Raw genomic sequence first — 21241 nt, 5'->3', positions numbered from 1 at the left:
AATACACCGGCCCAAAGCACAGTGAGTAAAGCTTAGATAAGCATTCTGCTTATCTCATGAAACGATCGCAATTTGATGTAAAGTTGCTGCCGACATACATGTAAACAGTATACAGATACGGTTTTTGTGTCACGTTCTGCTTTGTAACTTCGTGAAACATTAGTAAATCATAGTAAATAACATCTTTATTTAGAGCACACACACACACACAACATGACGATGCGCAGATCTTGAGAAAATCCTCATGGAGTGACATGACATGCTGCTTGGATAAAGCTATAAGACTTCCGGGATCCAATCGCGTTGTGATCATGACGCAGTGTTTTCTATCATCATTTGAAAGTTCAACCAATGGAAACTGGATCTCGGGTATAGTGGGTACGGAGATGTGTAGAGACCAATCCAACACTGTTTTACAGCTGGAGTGCGATTGGATTAGACCGAACCCAAACTTGTGAACGTCAATGCACGCCAAAATGTACTACTTAGTATGAAAAATAATAACAATGCTTAACATGAAATTAAATGCATTCAACATAAAAACACAGTACAAATAGTTTTACACCCTGGCATAAATATTTTGTAAGCGATGACTGCGGGCTACTGGATTCGGTAAATTAAGTGAGAGGTATCAGGTGTGCTAATAATAACGGGACAATGTCCGTAATGGGACCCAGCCTGCCACTAAACAACTCGACATTAAATCTGTCTGGTTAATATTCAACAGCACCAACCACCCTGCTATGGAAAATGTATCAGAGTACGACCTAAGCCGTAACAGGGCCTCGAAACAGCCTGTGATTTATCACTGTAAAGACAGCCATAAGTGGCATCTCCCGTAATATCCATATAACAACACATAATTCTCTTTTACTGGATTGCTGCATTACTACGAAGTGACAAAGAATTGCTACTGATAACAACAAAGTAGCTTATTCTCATATTTGGGAATCAAGTTTGAATATGTGCAAACACAAATGAGCTTTGATGGCACTTCAGTGACTTAGAATACTTGTGTATTTTTGTCATTCTTGCAGTTTAAGGCAACACACAAACCATCATGAAACATCTGATTTCATGATCCACAGAAGAAAATCAGACGGGTTTGGAGCGACGCAATGAAAGCAAAACTATTTCAGAGATGATGAACATGACGATAGTAACTATATTACTTGAAACAGTTAAGCATTTTGCGATAGCCTGGCTGCAGTTTTGTGTAATGAAAACGGCACATGTTCATGCATTTAGTCCTTTTTAGAGAATCTAATCTAAGCCGCCCACAATGGCAGGAATGAGGAGGTTGACATCAGCAGCTCCCACTCCATCCAAAGATAAAACAGACCCTTCTCCCTCTTTCAGCAACATTCCCAATGTTAAAACATGGGCACTACCTTTACGTTTTAAAGGGGACCTATTATGCCCCATTTTACAAGACGTAAAGTCTCTGTTGTCCCCAGAGTATGTAAGGGAAGATTTAGCTCAAAATACTCAACAGATAATTTTTTATAGCATGTTAAAATTGACACTTTTTTGTGGTTGACCAAAAACGCGCCGTTTCAGTGTGGGCCCTTTAAATGCAAATGAGCTGCTGTGCTCGGCCTAAGAAGGCGGAGCTTCACGAGCTGACTCTCCGGTGTCAGGATTCAGTCAGGACGCACTATAATGTCAAAAACTGAATATATGCTGCATGGAGATAGAACAGTATAGTTTAGTTCAATTACGGTTATAACTTAATCGTCTTCTTGTTTTTATCCACTATATTAGTACAAGCCTGTTGTACTTTCCGAATGATGACCAAAACTTTACAGATGAGTTTTATGACATTTATTGTACTTCACATAAAATATGAAGCGTCCGTTTTCACTCTAGAAAAATCACTGTAAGAGCTTAATAAAACACAGTGCAAGTGTGCATTAAAATATTATCCATAAACTCTCTCTCTCTCCCTTGCATTATCATCAACATACACAGCGAAGTACACAGAAACACTCGTTACAACTAACAGTAAACAAATATATAAAGACCTTATGCCTTTTCGGGTGGTGCTTAATAAACTGGTAAACTTTATTTCTGTAAATCAACTCCGATGAACTGTAATAAATTACTCTCACCTTCATTACTGCTGTATCCAGTATCACTCTGGAGGCTGTAAGCTGGATCACGAACAGTTTACTGATCTGTCACATTTTTAGCACAACCTCTGTTTTGTATTGTCCCTTTGTATTGACATTCGTTCACAAAGCAGTCCAGTGTGAAATGATTCGCGCAGACAAACGAATTTCGGTATAATTGAGGGAGGATTTTCTTGGTAAACAGAATTAATCCACCTCGTCTTCAGCGGCTTAGATTTAGGGAGTAAATGGAGAAAGCTATGTGGATTAATCCATCCAGCTACAGAACACCTAAAACGCTTGGAAGACGTTCTCGTCATTGCAGCAATGGCGGACTGTACAACTGGCTGTGAACTCGCTCAGGGCGGTTCTATGTTAAAACGGCAGTGTCTGTCAACATTCGTGGGCGGGGCCTGTGGCTTTTGTGACGTCACACTGCCAGGGATCTGGAAACGGCTTGTTCTGAGACACTGCTTATGATTTATGGGGATTTTTATATAAAAAAAAAAAAAAAAAAAAGGAGTGGTTGGATTTTTATCATTATAGGATGGTTGTGTACACACACTGCCAACACACATTTATGCCCAAACACCATGCAAAAGTGAATTTTGCATAATAGGTCCCTTTAAATTTTAAATGTGTATTTTAAATGTGTATTTTCACAATGCCAAATAAAAATTTATTATATTAGTAACACTTTACAATACCACCTCACTCTATCGCCATCAATCATTGAAAAACCACTAATAACGTTTATGATGTGAACAATGTGTCAGCAATCTATAATTCAATACATGACCTATTAAGGAAAATGGCAGACTGAAGAAAACAAGTAAACAATTCAGGCTGGCACAGTGATCTTAGCTATGGCGTTCCCTTGCTTTTGGAAAGCGCTGTGTTTGCCAAATCTGGCCACAGAGGGTGTCTCTGAGCCTGCTGACTGGATGCGGGTAACATGTCTACCATCTGCCTGGATCTGCTGCGTAAAGACCTACAGCAGGAGTCTGGAAGATGAACGGATGTACAAAATGGTGGTGTGGTACAAACAAGAAAGCAAGAAGCCAATGCCAGGAAAGGATTCTGGAAAAGAGCAAATAACATATTGCAATACTAGCGGCTGCATCCAAGCTATCACACATTCCCAAGAGACATCAGCTCCAGAAACGCCTGTTGAACGTGTTTGCTGTGTTTATTAAATAATGTGTGAATTCAAATATTCTGTATTAGATATCAGACAGTTATAGCAACATTAATGTTGTGTTTGTTACATTTCCTTTGAATCCAATAGAATGATGCCAACACACTACTGCAATATGCTAATGAGAAATCAAAGTCTTATATTCGGACATCCCGCAGAGCCTTATATGAGGCTTCACACTGCATGATCAAAAAAAGCATGCGTGTAATAGGGCTGCACGATATTGGAAAAAACTGACATTGCGATATTTTGTTTTTCGGTGATATTATATACTGCGATATGAAATAAATTCACCAGATTAATTGAATAGCTCTATTTGGAAAGAATTAATAATTCTAGAATGATTGGGATGATTTAAATTATATTTTCAGGTAAATATTCAGATATAGAAAATGAATAATCAAATGTAAAATAACACTGTAAAGTCTTCACTGTATAAATTGAATATAATTAATCAGTGTTAAAGCTGCAAAAGTAATTTTGTCTTTGTATTTTGTTGTTTGATATCATTCATGATACAGAAAGCAGCAAGAATATTAGCCTGCTGTCACTTTAAGACAGAATGCGTGGATCCAATATAATGATACACATCCGTTTTACTTGTTTGCGTTACCTAAGCCATACGCAACTGTGTTTACAAGGATACTCACAGAGATAGACATTGACATAATTTTGAGTGTATGTGTCCATTCAAGCACAAATAGACGTTTGGAATTCGGTGTTCACGTGCTGTCTGGGTGGCTCTGTGTGTGCGCACAGAAAACTTTGCAATTAATTCGAGACTCCCGTGCGTTTCAAACAATGTTGTCTGGTCTGGACCTGGACAATATATCAGTCTATCACCAGTTCACATCTTCAGTAACACAACTAAACCAGCACTCTCCATATCTTATTAGTTAAAATAAGCATATCTGAATCCCACACATCATTTACACTGCAAACACAAGAGAACACTGGTTGTAGTCTGGATTTGTTTCGTTACACCGCTGCCTCATTCACGGCATTACTAAAGCCAGATTTTGAAGAAAAGTGAGGCATGTGTTGTTGCATTACTCATAGCTGTTATTGTCTTGTCCACAGACATCGTCATTGATCCAAAATACTTGAGGGCGGAAAGCAAAGTTAACTGAAGTGGTGGCATATTCCTGATGTCTGAGGTCCAGAGGGAGGTTTTAATGAGCACTGAGAGGCCACAGTTCAAGACAGCCCTGCAGCTCCGGGCCTGGGAACGACTGCTCGACTGGAGACCGCGTCTTTACGCTTGGCTTCATTTCTGCTTTGTAATGTCGCGTGTCTCCATCAGACGATAGTGATACGTCTCGTACAGATAGTGCTCTAGGGACAAGCGCTGCTGTTGTGGCTAAGCACTTGTTTTCCAAGAGTCTACTGGATAGGTCATGAGAAATGTTGGATGAAAGGACAGACAGGCTCTGGAATGAGGAAAAAAAAAACATTCAAGGAAATGTCTGATGTTCCTTGACGAGTTACAGTGTAGCCACAAAGACATGTAGACATGCCATTTCTCTCAGCCTGGAAATACAACCCATCGCTGAAGATGCAAACGCTGACCAAAGAAAACACAATCCATAACAAGCTCTTTTTTCACCAATGCAATCTGAACCCTGTTATAATGGACAATACTGTACAATACGGACTGTGATGGCATTTCATTTCTGAATTTGCATTGATCCAAAGCTGATCAATGACAATGCAAACAAATCAATACATACTCAAACACTGCAATCATCTTCCCTGAACTGATGACTGAGTAACAGTCATTCATAACAGCTGCTATAAAGAAATGACTACACTATTTTCTTGACGTTTTTTCCAAAATGTATTCTTTACTAAATGCACTACATGATTTGAAATTTGGACAAGTTTCAAGCTAGTTATTTTTATGCAATTGACTACTATTCTAAAAAATATTCTCCTCATCCCCAAAACATTCTTTGCCTTTCTTTCTTCTCATCCATCTTTGATCTACTGAACTAGATCACATATATTAATTGAAAATTCAGATTGTGTTATGAATAAGAAATGTGTTAGCTGTTTTAAAGGCCATAATATATATCCCATACATTTTAATTCTTTATTTGTCAGGGACAATGGACAGTAAAAAAAAAAAACTGCCCCAGAATTAGCTAGAGCTAATTTTCATCTGCTGTCCCTGAGCAGGAGAGTACCAAAACATCTATATAATAGCATATACAATACAATCCCCCCACAAATGTAAAATATATGACATATAATCCATCACATAATAATAAAAACTGCAATCCAAATTATGAAAAAATACTGCAAAACATCACACAATAATAAAAATGAAAACCCCTCAAAATTATGAAACCATAACAGAGCACAAAAATATTCAATGGTCACAAACCTGACTCATCTAAAATTGGTCACGGCAAACTTCTAGAAAACTCAACGAATCTATTTTGATCAACATTTCCTTGCCATTCAGTCCATGAGACCCAATGGTCACGGGTGTAACAGATTACACATTTGTTTTGAATGCCAACAGTACCAAGTCCAGGCGATAAGCAGCATTAAGATTATAATCTTACATGAACTGCAAATAAACACCCTTTATCTGCTTTACTGTATCTGAATGGTAATGTAAAGGCTGTATTGTGCATACAATGACCAGGGTTTGTCAAGCTACTAGGGCTGGGTATTGACAATTTTCACGATTCGATTCAATTTCTATTCACATGCTTGCGATTCGATTCGATTCAATATCGATTATTTTGGATGTAGTATATCAGTTACAGTACAGAGCAAATTTTCTAGAGGAAAAAAAATCTTTCAACTAATGCTGTAAACTATACATGGGAGTCAGTTGGTACTACTTTACTATAATAATGAAGGTTAAAATTTATATACAAACACTTAAATTACACTCAATTACGTTTATAATAAATAAAGTTTAGAAATAAAGTTCAGAATTTTTTTTTTTTTTTATTTAAATCGTGGCTGTCATAACTGATTTATTCAAACATGCATTAAATATTGAAAAACATTATAATGAATATGTAACGGTCCATAGATATCAGAATGCTGCTTTCTAGAGTTCACTTTCTAGCTGACTAATGAGTTTATGATCATTGAATATGTTTTTCTGAGGTAAATGTGACGTTACGTGACATTGTTTACAAGCTGTTTTATTGACGTTGGTTGAAACACTGATTGAGCTATTACGCGAGACATGATACGGATTTCGGTAAGTTGTACTGTATATTTTAACATACCTTCAGATGTTTAGTCATGTTTATTTCGTGCTGTAACTGGCATTAAAGCGGAGGAGAGGATGTTCACATGCGCTCCGTGCTGCCGCTTCTCTTTAACTGAGGCGCTAAAGCGATTGGTCACGTCACATTAAACAGCGCCAAAACGGTATTTATTTTTTGAATCTCATAATAAGATGGACGTCATTTGAAATCTGAGACTTTGCTTCATATCAAAAGTAACAAAGCACAAAGATTACTGCGATTTATTGGATGGGAGGCGTGCTACATGTTCTGTTCATTCATCAACTGAAAACAGACTAGACTAATCGATTCTTGGGATTTAAGAATCGATATAGGTTTGTAAAAATGTGAATCGATTAAAATCGAGAAATCAATATTGTTTACCCAGCCCTACAAGCTACACTGTAAAACACACAGTGTTTCTCAACCGGTGGGCCGCAACCCAAAAGTGGGTCACAAGACTGCTTTGAGTGGGTCAAAGAAACAACAACAAATGTAATTGTTTTTCTGATGCAAGACTTTAATTTTGAAAGAAGTGCATGAAAGCTGTTGACTGTCAGACTGATGAATAAACATGCAAATCCTTCTGAGCTAACACACAAAGTACAAGTTACATAATTTATTGGTACTTTTTGGTACTTTCATTACTTACTAATTGACAACACAACTACGACATTGCATGCTCGTAATTTCTTTTGTGCTTTATTTAAAATGATATACAGAGGCATTTGCGTGTGTAGTTGAAGAGTGAGCGCTACAAGCACATTATAACAGCTGACACTACAGGAAAGTTCACTTTTCTGAGGTGAGAAACTTTATTTTGTAACAATTTACAAAAATAACAGTAGAATAGTGACAGTGACATACAGCCTGACAACATATCTGATCACACATACTGAATCAGGACAACAGTTTTTCTCAGGCAGTACAGTTTTAAACTATTTACAGTTTTTCACTATACAGTAGGGCTGCACAATATATATCGTTTTAGCATTGAAATCACGATGTGCGCATCCGCAATAATCACATCACAGGATAGGGATCGTTAATCCGTATGGACCAGACACCACGGTTCAAAACGCACGCGATTCTCAGATGAATTGCAAAGTTTGACCATCATACAATTAAACATTATCATTTAAACGTGTTTTTGGTCCTATCAGTTTAAACATTCAAACGATTTTATACCATTTGAGTGCATGAAGACATAAAAGAGAACTCGATTCTGGACATGAACAGTGAATGCTGTTCTCTTCCACGTCTATGTGTGCCTGAACGGACACATGCAAGCAAAAAAAATTGTCAAAATGCATGTAAAACATCGAGTATCCTCGTAAACAGTTGCTTATGGCTTAGGTGAACTAAACAATTGAGAAAGACAACCAGATGTTTAACGGTATTTTAGATCCGCGCATTCGGACTTAAAGTGACAGCAGCCTATTATAATTCTTAATTATAATTCTATTAAAATTATTAGGAATGCATCGAAATTTCGGCTATGGTTTTGGAGGGCAGAAATCAGTGACTGAAACAGACATTTAATTAGCGCTTCTCCGAAGGCTCGTTTTGTTTCAATAAAACAGCTTATAGGCTATATAACTTCACTTAACATTACATTTACCTCAAGAAAGCCATGTCCATAAACTCATCAGTTAGCTAGAAAAAGTAACTATAGAGAATTGCATTTTGCTAAACATATGCACTGTATTAAACATTCATGTTATTTTTACTTAACCTGTTAGTGATGTCTTCATTATTTAATATATGTTTGAATAAATCTGTCATGAAAACAAGTTATTATTGTCATCTAAAGGTTTATATTTCACCAACAAACTGGAGTAGAAACAATTCTGTTATTAAAAAGTTGATATAAAAGTTGATATGTCATGTGCAAAATGTTTGTAGAATTCAGTTTTAGCTATTAGAGTACTGACTATTGAATAAGTTTGATTAATTAATTGATTATCCGTTTATTTATTTTCGGTTTTCGGCTAAGTGCATCCTGAATTTTCGGTTTTGGCCCAGAATTTTTATTTCGGTACATCCTTACAAATTATTTTTGTATGGAGTACAGCACGAGTAATATTAACTTTTATAGAGTTTTTTTTTTTTTTTTTTTTTTGGAGCATTACAGTTCCTGTTTATGACATGCATTCAATATTCTTCAAAAGATCTCCTTTTGTTTTCCATGTAAGAAGGAAAGTCGTATGAGTTTGGACATGAGGATGAGGAAATGACAGAATTTTCATTTCAAAGTCTTAAAAAAAAAAAAAAAATCTGACAACTTAATTTTTTTTTAGCTTAAATATCTTCATATTGTCTTCAGACACACATCTAAAATATATCTAATAATACAGCCATTCCATTTGCGAATGTTTTTATTTGTGAAATCAAGTCTACCACTCATAAACTTCATTCCGAATATGAAGTGCCACATACAGAACAACATGTTCTGTGCTGATAGCACAGCTACTGTGCGTATGTGAAACAAAGAATAACACACTTCTAAAATTAGTCACTATGCAAATCCAGAACCACAAGTTGGACTGAGTCAAACTTCAAAGGGAAACAAAAGAGTGTTGTGCACAGTTCTGCTGGCGATGCCTAAACAGTGTGATGTATGACATATATGCATCTCCCTGGTGCTCGAGGAACCGCAGCTGTGAAGGAGGAAGGGCTGAAACTGCAGCAATTGGTCTGTCTGACAGTTACTTCTGCTCTAGTTCCTCCTGGGTCCTTTTATCAGCCTCTTGTGTCAAAGATTTACTGTCTTGTACACACACGCTACTGCATGGGACACTGCAACAGGATTACCGTTTCGCCTCTTTGAGAAGCAACTGTGTACCGAGCAACATACCGGATCTTGTCATATTATCGTACGAATGCATATCGTATGTTTGCCGTTTCAACTGATTTTGTCTTTACTCAAAGATCTTGTTGCATGAGAGAGGAGTTTTAAATTTAATTAACAGATAGGTCCAAAAAATAAAAAAATAAAAAAATAATGAGCATCACGTCACTGACCCACATACGTGTGAGATAAAGACAGAAACCTTGAGACTCCCCCCATTAGCCATTCAACAGGAACCTAGCAAACTCGAATGTTTTCACACGCTGAAACAAAAGTTAGCATAAACCACAAAGCCCTTTCATCACATAGGTGAACGCTCATTGTGCACAATTTTAAATCCATGTTTACAGTCATAAAAGTGAGATCGTCACATCCGCTTTTATTTGCTTGTGTTGTATGGCGTGAATGGGGCTGATGATAAGCAGGATTTGAGTTTGATGCTAAAACAGCCATGCGGTAGGGAAATGAGGCAGATGCTGAGGTAAGTGGGTCACAGAAACAGTCGTATCAACGGAGCAAAGCTGTCGGCACAGATGTGAGATTTGCCGGACAGACTCAAATGTCAAATGTTACACAAACTGACGTCGCCCAGTAAATGCTCCCACACATCGGGCCTCCTGTAATATAAACATCAATTTCAGCAGGTCTGCAAGCAAAATGAGCTTATTTTTGTTCTAAAAATTGCTTCCATACTGTGGCTTTTCACAATACAGTAACAATAAATGCAGAAGCATGATTAGCTCAAAAGAACAACATTTGGCAACATCTAAAAATAACTTTTCATGCTTGCATTCCAGCTTTCAGAATTTAAAGAAGTTAATCAAAAAATTCAAATTGCCATCATTTACTCACTTTCTCGTCAATAAAAGATGTTTGGCAGAATGTCCCAGCTGCTCTTATTTTATTCAGTGAAAGTATGTATGCAGTCAAGCTCCAAAAATGAGCACCATAAAAGGACTCTAAAAGCACTATATTTCAAATCTTCTGAAGCCATATGGTAATTTTATCCTGTTTCTGACACAAACATTTAGGGCATTTTCACACCTATGGATCATTTGTTTTGTTCCGAAACAGGGACTAAATTTGTTACAATGTTGCATTTTCTTCTTGGTTCGGTTCGCTTTCACAAGGCAAGATTTCAAAGCGTACCAAAATATGTTTATGCAAGTACAACTGTCCTCTTATAGTTTTCTCAGCGTCATCCATCAAAATGATTGACAAGTTAGCTCCATGAGCTTATTGTGGCTTTATTTGTAACTGTCAAGACACACACAAACACTATAACAACAACAACTGTAAATAAACCAATAGTTTCACTAGCCTGGTAGATATTCAAAATAAGCAGGAGTCATGTTTCATGAAAAACAAGTAAATATATATATATATATATATATGTATATAAAACATTTCTTTAAAAAAAACAAAAAAAACAAACATTTCTTTTAAATTTATAGCACAGCTTTTTAATGAGACAGCAACATATGATAGATAAGACAGAACAAAAAAGGCTATTAATAATCTTTCATTGCGCAAAAGTATTATAAAGGCTCCAATACAGAACAGGGAGTCACAGCGCACAGCACTTCACATTGAAAAGTTCAAAGCACAAAGGGAAGAGATATTGATGCGTAGTGAATTATATCAATGCAAGAGTTTATTGAGCCTTTTCTTTTAACAGTTTTAAATTTCAGTTACTGTGCGCGTGAAGAACAATTCATAGTGCTCTCTGCTCCAGTGTCGTGATCTGACACCTGGGAGAAAGTAACATGATTTAGAAACAGCAATAAACTCCAGCAAGATAAAGTCCTTTTATCCAAAACCACAGACCTTTATCTACAGATCAAGTATAATAGAAACATTGAATCATCTTGGAGAGAGTTTCATCGTGTTGACTGTTGTAACCGAACACAACGGGAAGTTTGAATGCTGAATGGAGAATGACTGACAGCCACAGCGGAGGGAAACATTTATGTGAACTTGAATTTAACAACTTAAATATTCATCTTCTGTACCTCACGTTGAACTATGGAATGGCTTCACAACACTTGAAATATAGTGCACAAAAACCTTATGGTGCTTTATAAGCACCATTTTTGTGCCTTTTGTTTTTGTGCCTTTTGTGGGGCTTAATAGTATACGCACAATATCGGATTTGGATCGGCCTCGTTTGACCGATACCCGATCCGGCACAAATGGCAGTATCAGAGCCGATACTGATACAGAGTATCGGATCGGCACATCCCTAATTCAGACAGACACACACAGTCATTAGCACTTACACATCATTAGCCATTTCCACCGCTGACCTCATCAAACCCCCTCAGCGCCAATGACAAATGTACACACAGAGAGGTGCAAACAGAAATCACGCTCCAAACAAAATTGATGAATACAAATTACACATCTGACCTAAAAATTATACATCTGGCTATTTCTTTCTGCCCTTTTCTGATTTAATAATGATATGTTTTGTGTGAAACTGTTTCTAAGCACCAGCCACAACAACATCTGCCTGGAATCTGTGCATGTACACACACACACACACACACACACACACACACACACACAGGTCTTACAGTGGCTTTAACACTAGCTCCTCAATGCTCCAGATCAGGGTCTCTAAAATACACTGAAAGTAGAAATACACCAATCGATCGGCCAGTGATCAGAATCGGTGACCGGCCAGTCAGTCTCATGTATGTCCGATTCCGAGCCAATCCGTTTACCAGCGGCACAGGCAATAAACGTCAGCTGTGTGTTCTCACTCTCTTCTCTCTGACGGCGAAGTGACACACACCCGCCTCCTCTCTCTCACTCGTCTAATTCTCTCCAGTTAAATAGTGCTTGTACAGAGCATAATTTTAGTCATTCTAGCAGGTTTCGCGCTCACATCAAAAGCGCGCGCACCACTGATCTATATTAGTGGAGGGCACAGGCCGCTTCTCAGCCTCAAACAGTCACAGTACCAAAATGAGTGGCTTACTGCGCTTAAACAGTCAAACACATAAAAAATTATGTCAAAATGCCCATCTTGGCGAGTGTTCAGTTAAAGAGTCAGTTTTGGAACGTTAATTATGTAATTATGCATGTTGTGTAACAGTATATTGGGTGCATAAACTCTTAAAGTGACAGCAGACTAATATTCCTGCTCCTGTCTGCCATGTTAATTAAAGAACAAAAGACAAAGAAAATCACTTTCTGCTCTTGACTGAATGTTTTGTAACTTTAATTATAAGCATTAATATGTATTTAATTTTTACAATGAAGACTATCCAGTGTTATTTTACATTTGATTACTTTCATTTCTGTAGTATTTCTTACCTGAATAAAAAAACCTGAAAAACTGAAAGTTTCATAGCTCTCTTTTTTTCTATTGTATTTATTAGTGCTGTTTTTGCAATTTGTTTATTTGTTCTTATTTTATTACTGACTTTACGGTTTTTTTTTTTTTCTTTCAGTCAAGAGCAGAAAGTGATTTTCTTTGTCTTTTGCTCTTTGATTAACATGACAGACAGCAGCAGGAATATTAGACTGCCGCCACTTTAAGAGTTTATTTAGGATCCAATATACTGTTACACAACAAGCGTTCTCTTTCTCAACTATTTAAAGATTGAATATTGAACGTGTGCGTTAACTGTGGTGTATTGGGAAAATGTGTATTCGTAATTGCCTGATTCATGTGTTGCATTCATTGGTTCCCAGTCCAAACCTGTGTGGTAGGAACTGGCTCCTAGGAACAGGAACCAATGAATGCAACACACGAATCAGGCAATTACGAATACACATTATCCCAATAGACCACATTAACCAAGGCCAGAAACATACTTGCACACGTACGCAAACACCCACATCGCAAGCATGCGGCCTCGCTGTAGAAAAACAGCCGACGACACATGACTTCAAATCATATGAGCAACTTCATCTGAAAAGAAAGCTCTGCTCTACAGGGAAGCAAAGAAGTATATAATGATTTGTACATTTTGACTCAAAGGAATTCCATGGCCCACATCATTTCTTACAAGCATAATGCACTAAAAGCAAACATGCAGCATGTTCTGAAAGCAAACACAGCTTGTAGTCGTGTCAGGCACTCAATATTCAATCTTTCAGAGTGTCTGATCATAGAGGCAGAGAAAACTTGTGTGTTTGTTCACCCAGTATAGTTGTACATGACAATGGCCTGAAGAGATGGAGCTATGAAAATCAGTTTGGCTCAGCAGTGTGGCTTTGCATATCACATTTCATGATGGATAGCAGGATTCATTTTGTTAACTCAGCTACTGACCAGAAGTCATTAAAGGGGTTATTCACCGCTGGAAACTTGAACTAAAATTAAAAAAAAAAAAAAAAAATACAAAAATAAAACTTTATTTTGACTATTAATAATTAAGTATATAATAAGAGTACAATACTATAATGACTAGAAAAACAACATCATAATGTAACTTAGAATAGACATATTCAAAGTATTAATTTTTCACAGTATAAACTGGGTCTTTATAAAGCAAACTATATAGATGCCTGATAAATTTTAGGATGGGTTCGCCCTCGCATGAGGACAATCATATTTGGCGATCCATGAATGAAAAAAACACCTGTGCTCATGGGTGAATCTCAGCAAACCTTTAAGAAGAACATGGGGCATATTACATACCCCCAACATTTGCTTACAAATATTAAAAAAAGGCTTAATTTTTTTTATGCAAAAAGTTGAAATATTACTGACATATTTTAGAGGGGTTCAACCTTTACAACATCAACAACCACCTGTTATCTTTAGCAACTAACCTAAACTTTACATGACAGATTTTCATTTCATAAACTGAAACCTGTATATCCAGTCATACTACAACATATCATAGAAGTGCTCGTGAGAAGTAACCACTGCAGCAGAAACCATGTCACCAATGTTTACAATCATAACAAGCTCTTGGTCAAAAACTATTTCTTGTTATAATGAAACGTTTACCCAGCAGCCCAATGGCAACTCATTCTATATGAGAGTCATTTACGAAGAAAATGGGATGTGCAATATATAGAGCAGAGCAATCACATGATACCAAGTGTGGGAACAAAATCTATGGTGCTGTGAGGGGCTCTGAATGGGAGGGAATTTGCAGAAACACTCAGGGAAGAGATTCCCTCTCCCGCACTCTCCTGATTTTAATGGAAACATTCCATAGCACTGACACGTACTGTAACTCTCTCTCTCTCTCTCTCACACACACACAACGCACGGCCACAGTGAAACGTATCTAGAACGTATCAGTCTAAATATTTCCTCTGTAGAACACATTTTTGAAGAGGTAAAGACGGGTTACGTGGAACACACAATAAATCTCTAATTGCGCAGTTTGGAGTGAAGAGAATGAGTTTGACTCAATGCTTTATTTTCTATTGTTAAATCTTTGTCATTTGATCTGATTCTATTGAGCTCAACAGTCTTACTAAAGCAATAGAGAAGATTTCTTTTTCGTTTTCAGTCCACAAATGATTCTTTTGAGCTGGTTATTTGAGCGATTCGATTGAACTGATTCATGTATGCGCTTCAGATGATCAATGCAATCGATCACAGTTCGAAAGCGTGTCAAAATGACTATTCCCAAACTGTAAATAGTTAGTTCATCCAAACATTTAAATTCTGCATTTACTCTTATGTTGTTTTCACATGTCATGCAATCATTTGAATGTCTGCGTTTACTTCAGTATATGTGCATTGTAAATCTGTTCATCGTATAAAGCCATTGTGTCTCTTCAGAAGTCTTGGATTTAGATTAGACCACTTGATTGATTTTTTTTTTTTTTTTTTTTTTTTTTCTTACAATGCCTTTATGACATTTTTTGTATCTTTTTTTAAGTTTTAGAGGAATGGACTTCTAAATGTAGGGACAGAAATCTCTCAGGTTTCATAAAAAAAAAAAAATCTTCATTTGTGTTTGGAAGTTGAACAAAAATCTTATAGGTTTGAAACGACATGAGGGTGAGTACATGATGACAGAATTTACATTTTTGGTTTGATTATACCCTATAAATACAGTAAGCTGAGTCTTCCATAAAACTAACTATCACAAATCATATCATTTACATCAATGATACATATCCTCACATTTTTATATTGCGATATCTAGGGCTGCCGCGGTGAAGGAATTTCCCTTGCGGTAATTTTGAGTGGCTCAATAGTGCAATATGCAGTATTACCGCCATATATACATACATAAACAGAAAGTGAAGTAAACGAATGTCAAAGAGAATGTCAAAATAAGGGAACATAAATCTGACAATAAGATTGTAGAGCTATTGTTATATGTATAACAGGTAGTTCTGATCCTTACTGGACAATAGAGTATATGCTGATATTTCACAAGTATAAGAAGAACTACTCATCTCTGCGCATTCTAGATGGGCTGTCAGTCAGCGCAGTTACATTGTTACGCCACAAGGTGACGGCAAGCGACTGTCTTTAGTTGCGTCCCATATAGTGTATAAATTTTATACGTTTATTTTGTCATTAAACACCGGAGTCTGTGAGGTGGGTGAATAACAAAAGAAAGGTACTGTGGCAGTTTTATACTATCAGATGTAATATCATCAAATATATAATGTTACTGAATGATTACCATATTCATGCACCATGGCAATTACAGAGTACTTGAAAGTACTTCAAAGCATACCATGGTATCACTGTGGTACTTGGTCAAAAAAGCACAGCAATAGTAAAGTACAGGTCCAATAAACCACCGGAGCACTGTTTGAGACGGTCTACGTAATTAAAAACACTGTGATAAACTACATAAAATGCTGCAGGGAGAACTCTTTTTGAAAGACTCAAATGAATCAGTGTATCATGCGAAGTACAGCAGTATGAATAGCAGCCAATCTCTGAAGAGATCTGAAATGATTGTGTTGTTTTCTGTAAAATAAAGGTTTGGTTTGGACATCAGATGCGTGAGATAGAAAGACATCCACATCTTATATTATTCTGAATACAGAGCATTTCAGGTTCTGCTTTATTGTGGCTTATTTCAACAGAAGCTCTTGTCTGTCAGAAGCACCTTGTTGCTACTTAAACAAGAAAAAGCACTTTAGTTCAGGCTCTGTTCAGAATGAAATACTCGCATACTGCTGCTTACTGTGCAGTAGCCTTATATACTGCATACAATTTTCTTTTTAAAAACAGAGTATGCAAAAAGATGTGCATTATGAAACGATTAACATACTGAATAGTAGTATGTTGTCGTCAATGTCATCATATAACAAAATGTTGCATGCTGAATCCTGCAAACTGTGGTTATATTATAACAAAAAAATAAGGTTTGTGTATTTTTAATCCATTTATGTGCACAAACTCTTGCCAGCTTGATAAAAAATAAAGTTCTCAGAAGGAAGAAATCACAGGTGATATCACTTGTCAAACTGCAAAGAGAAGGTCATGTGGAGTGCAATGCATTGTGGGATACGACATTAGAATGATTCATGTCAAACAGACACGCATGCACAAGATATAAATTAAACTATTTTTCTTAAACGAAGTTACACCCAGGTTTTATATTAAACTGAAAACATAACCTTTACACATTGCACAAGACTGTTAGATCTCTTCTAAGTACAGAACCATCTGAGCTGCACATTTATTACTCTTTATTTAGACGAGAGAATTCTTCTGTTTGCTTTTCTAATACACCTGCACTGGAACTCCTGACTAAGCTTCCAGCAGACGAGATCGCTTTATGAAATCACAAGCTTTAATAAAAGAGCACAGGGTTTCTCACATTTTGAAAATAACAGTTCAGGTCTGTTAAATAACTGAATCCTTGTGACTTATTCAAAGAGACCTCATTAATTGAAATGCTCAAAACAATCTGGTATTAACCTACAGACAAATCCTGAGCAGAACCTTTCCTGATTCAAGTTCACACTTGCCGGATCGGCTCCAATCTGTTTGTTGCTGGATGCAGAAAATAGGGATTAGCCATAAGGGAGATGAACCGAGCAAGTGGCAATAATCTCCCTGAAGCCATCTTATCCTATTAGCTCCATTTATCACCTGCTAAAACGATCCGCTAGACCAACAGCCATCAGCAGAGAACCCCGTTGATATCCTGGGTAAAATCAATGCAAAGGCCCATAGGAACCGAAAACCACAAAGGAGCTCTCTTATATCTCAATTGTTTCTCCTCAACAGCAATGACATTAAATGGAATGTACCTTTGCTTAGGGGTGCGCGATATCACGATTTTTGATCGTGAACAATTAGAATGTCTCCGCGATCTGCTTTTGAAGAAATATCATAGTATTGTGCTACAGGAGGACTACACGATTTATCGCAAGCGATTTGGCAAAGGCTGCGATTATTTTATGCGCAGCTTGTCAGAGCTGTACGGCTCTGTGATCAGTAGTAAATGCTTCTCCATCTGAAAGCCAGAGGGTGCTCTCACGCAGAAAATCCAAATATGCCCTGTCATAGAAGTAGACAACACAAGTCATTCCAGGAAATCCCTATGGTCATCAAACTATGGCTGTAGCTGAATAAACAGAACATTGAAACGCTCTGATTGATTAAACATGACTAATAAACACACGACTGCCTTATTCTGTGTAAGAAGCCACATCATCTCACAGAAGGATGCTCAACTGTTGTTATGAAGTGAGTTTGGAGTAAAAAATGTTATTAAATGTGGTCTTTTGTTGGACAAGATGTTAATAAATGCTTCTCATGTCTGGAAAGATGTGTGACGCATGTTGCTTTTTCAAATGTACATTATAAGCGACTCAAACTCGCAGTGCTTTCAGATGGATTAGCATTTGGAGCCATACTTCATTGACAAGACGCGCAAAAAAAATAATAATTGCAGCCTTTGAGATTTCATACTAAGAATCGCGTTTAAGCTCGATTTCATTGTTATTTTTCGTACCGTACCTATGCTACAGTGCATTAAACTATTGTGCTTAAACTGTCAAATACACTCAAGGTTTAGATAAACACAGTCGGTCATGTCAAGTTAAAAAAAAAAAAAAAAAAAAAAAAAAGATGTGTGTAGGTATATTAGATCCGTGCATGGGGTCTTAAAGTGACAGCAGCCTAATAAACCTGATTCTGCTTGTCATTAATGTTCATCAAACAACAAAAGACAGAGAAAATCACTTACTGCTCTTCACTGAATAACTTCAGTAGCTTTAATATGAATCCGTGTATAATTTATACAGTGAAGTCTACGTAGTGTTTTACAGTATGTCAAATTACAGTATGTTAAATTAGGCATGAAACGTAAGTTCCGATAGCCTTTTCTTCCCTATTGTGACGTATATCTGAGTGAAACGGCTTCTGGAACAAGAACAAATGTAGGGCAGGACATGATTTTGTCCATGGGGAATTGATTGGATGGTTGTGGTTTGCTATTGGTCGATCTCATGTGAGTGACAGGTGGTCCTGCCCTGAAGCCAGTAAACACATCTTCAGAGAAGAGAAGTTGCTACAAGAGGGAGGGGAAGTTATTTTGATTAAAGATTAAGAGGCACATGAATTTAAATAATAATGAACTGAGAACGGTTTGTTTTGATTTCATGGTGACTAATTGTTTCTATTTCTCCTAATTAATTTTTACAAGGAAACTTGATACATTGATGAAAAAAATGAAAGCTATGAGAGTTAAACATCCAAGTAATGACATTTCCCTCTGGGTCAATTCTGATTGCATTTCTCACAATCCCATGACAGAGGACGCAGTACACCCATTCATTCCTTTATCATGAGTTTGAATTGGGCCTAAAATGAGAATAAACACACACAGACAGCACACCGTCAACACAACAGAACGATCCGAACAATCATTCCGGAACTCGAGTATCAGGACTGATTCACTGATTTCGATCATTACACTCTCAAATCCTTTAATACCAGTGACAAACTAATCTGATCACTTAGTGAAAGGATCTGCTCACAGTAATCATCTGCCATCAACACAAACCTGGCTTTTACCTACAGAACCTGTTCCGAGCAGGAAGTGATTGTGAAACAAAGGCATGAAGCGTTAATGTATCTGCGTGACGATACAATGACAGTAAATTACTCATTAAACACAATATATGAGAGATTGCAGCAGATATGCCGCGTAAACCACAGTGTCCTTTGATAGAAGACAGAATAGAAAACAGGATGTGTATGACAGAAGGTGGTTGATGTACTGCACCTGAACATTTAAAATTCATATTTGTCCACATTGTTAAAATAACACCTTTTATGTTCATTCGAAACCATTAAGCATATTAAAATGTGATGTATTGTAACATACACATGGGATAGCTGCCTAAACACAGAGCACAGTAAACATACTCACGTCTAGTCACAGTCATGATACTCGATTCGCTATATTGTGAAAACCCGCTGGTGTATGAATATGTACACAACAAAAACAAAGCCCGAATCGCGTAATGCAACAGAAAACCCTTGGATTTCACACGCAGTGGGAACTAGAAAACAAATAAGCGTCTCTCGCCGTTCTTAGCATTATCTGGCTAACAGTGAGGAAGACAGAAAACACTGAGGCGAGACGCTGAAGGACAAATAAAATGTCTTGTACTCACCTTAAACTGAACCTTTCCGTTATTTTCCTTTCATTTACGAGGGATAAAAATCATTCAGCTAATCCATGAAGGTTAGTTCACGACTGGAGACACGGAAAAACATTACAAACCACGCGAAATACAGCGCTTGATGCTGGAAAGCCGAAGAAAGCTGCTGCTAGCTGAGCGAGCTAATGCATTCTTCACCTCACAGCGCGACGGAAAGTTGCCCACAGCTGCTTGGAAGTTTCCTAGCTGATACAAAAGAAAATGGTTCGACGAGACAATGGAGTTAGAAAAAAAGTGTCCTTATAATAAAAAGAGCGACCAAAAAGGTCGCCGGGATAATTGATTTACATTGAGCCGCGGAGGAGCAGTCATTGAAGTGATGGAGCAGTGAAGCAGCGCTCAAGCACTGGATAGTCTGCACTCTGAACTACAGTTGTGCTAATGGGGATGTTCGATTCGCAAGCGAATCGTTCTTCTGAACCGGTTCTTTTTAATGATTCGATCGACCCGATTCTGTAAATCATTCGACTGGAAAATCAGAACGATTAGTAATCGTTATAGCTTATTTAAACGATTATTTAAATGATTATTAAAAATAATCAGCAGTCAAACTGTAATATTTATTTTACTACAAAATCGAACAATTAAATTGTCCCGTGGGGATTTCTGGGAACAGTGTGTGATATATTCAATGAATCAGTGAATCTTATAGAAACCGGTTTTTGAAACGAATCATTCGAGCGAACCGACTCGCTAAAATGAATCGAACTTCTCAGCGCTGATGCTTAAGCTGGGTTGGGGGGGTTACATCAGGTCCAATTGGCCTTCGTAGAACCCCAACACAGAGCAACAGCTGACAGGCGTACAGTTTAATCCAATGGAAAATGTGAGTCTCCGGTAACGAATTATTATCTCCCAATTGAAGGCAACGGGAGGAAGAGCCTCGATCACGTTTCCGTCGCAAGGTTAGTTGGTTGGTTGGCTGCATTTCTGCTAGGCGTTGTAATTTTACAACGGACGAGTTACTTCGTTGCTTATTCAGAGAATTTCAAATGCGAATGTTCCTCACGGGTCTGAGTCCTGGTTTTATCATGGCTTTAACACTAAGAGGGGCAAACAGACAACATCTGTAATTTTCTCCGTTAGGTCAGAATGCGGAGTCAGTGAACAAATGGCTAATTTGTAAGAATGTAATGTCTTACAAAGAGCTCGTAAAATAATTGTAGAAAATGGCAATATACCAGAAAAGTAGTGGTAT

General features: G+C 37.3%; 1 protein-coding gene across 4 annotated transcripts in view; it reads right to left on the bottom strand.

The window, feature by feature from the left end:
* The window catches only part of erbin (erbb2 interacting protein), a 77798-nt gene extending 57419 nt beyond the window's left edge, over nt 1-20379 (bottom strand). For 2 of the 4 annotated variants that reach the window (XM_051907766.1, XM_051907765.1), the window contains exon 1: nt 19996-20378. The gene's annotated coding sequence lies outside the window, so the exon portion shown is untranslated. Of the gene's footprint in view, nt 1-19995 lie in introns of all 4 variants that reach the window. The other 2 variants (XM_051907763.1, XM_051907767.1) reach the window with 2 other exon arrangements.
* Between the last annotated feature and the right edge of the window lie 862 nt (nt 20380-21241).

Source organism: Ctenopharyngodon idella, chromosome 10 (genome assembly GCF_019924925.1).
Source record: "Ctenopharyngodon idella isolate HZGC_01 chromosome 10, HZGC01, whole genome shotgun sequence".
Classification (NCBI taxonomy): domain Eukaryota; kingdom Metazoa; phylum Chordata; class Actinopteri; order Cypriniformes; family Xenocyprididae; genus Ctenopharyngodon; species Ctenopharyngodon idella.
Note: the sequence above shows the minus strand (reverse complement) of the source record. Positions and strands in the feature narration are given on the sequence as shown.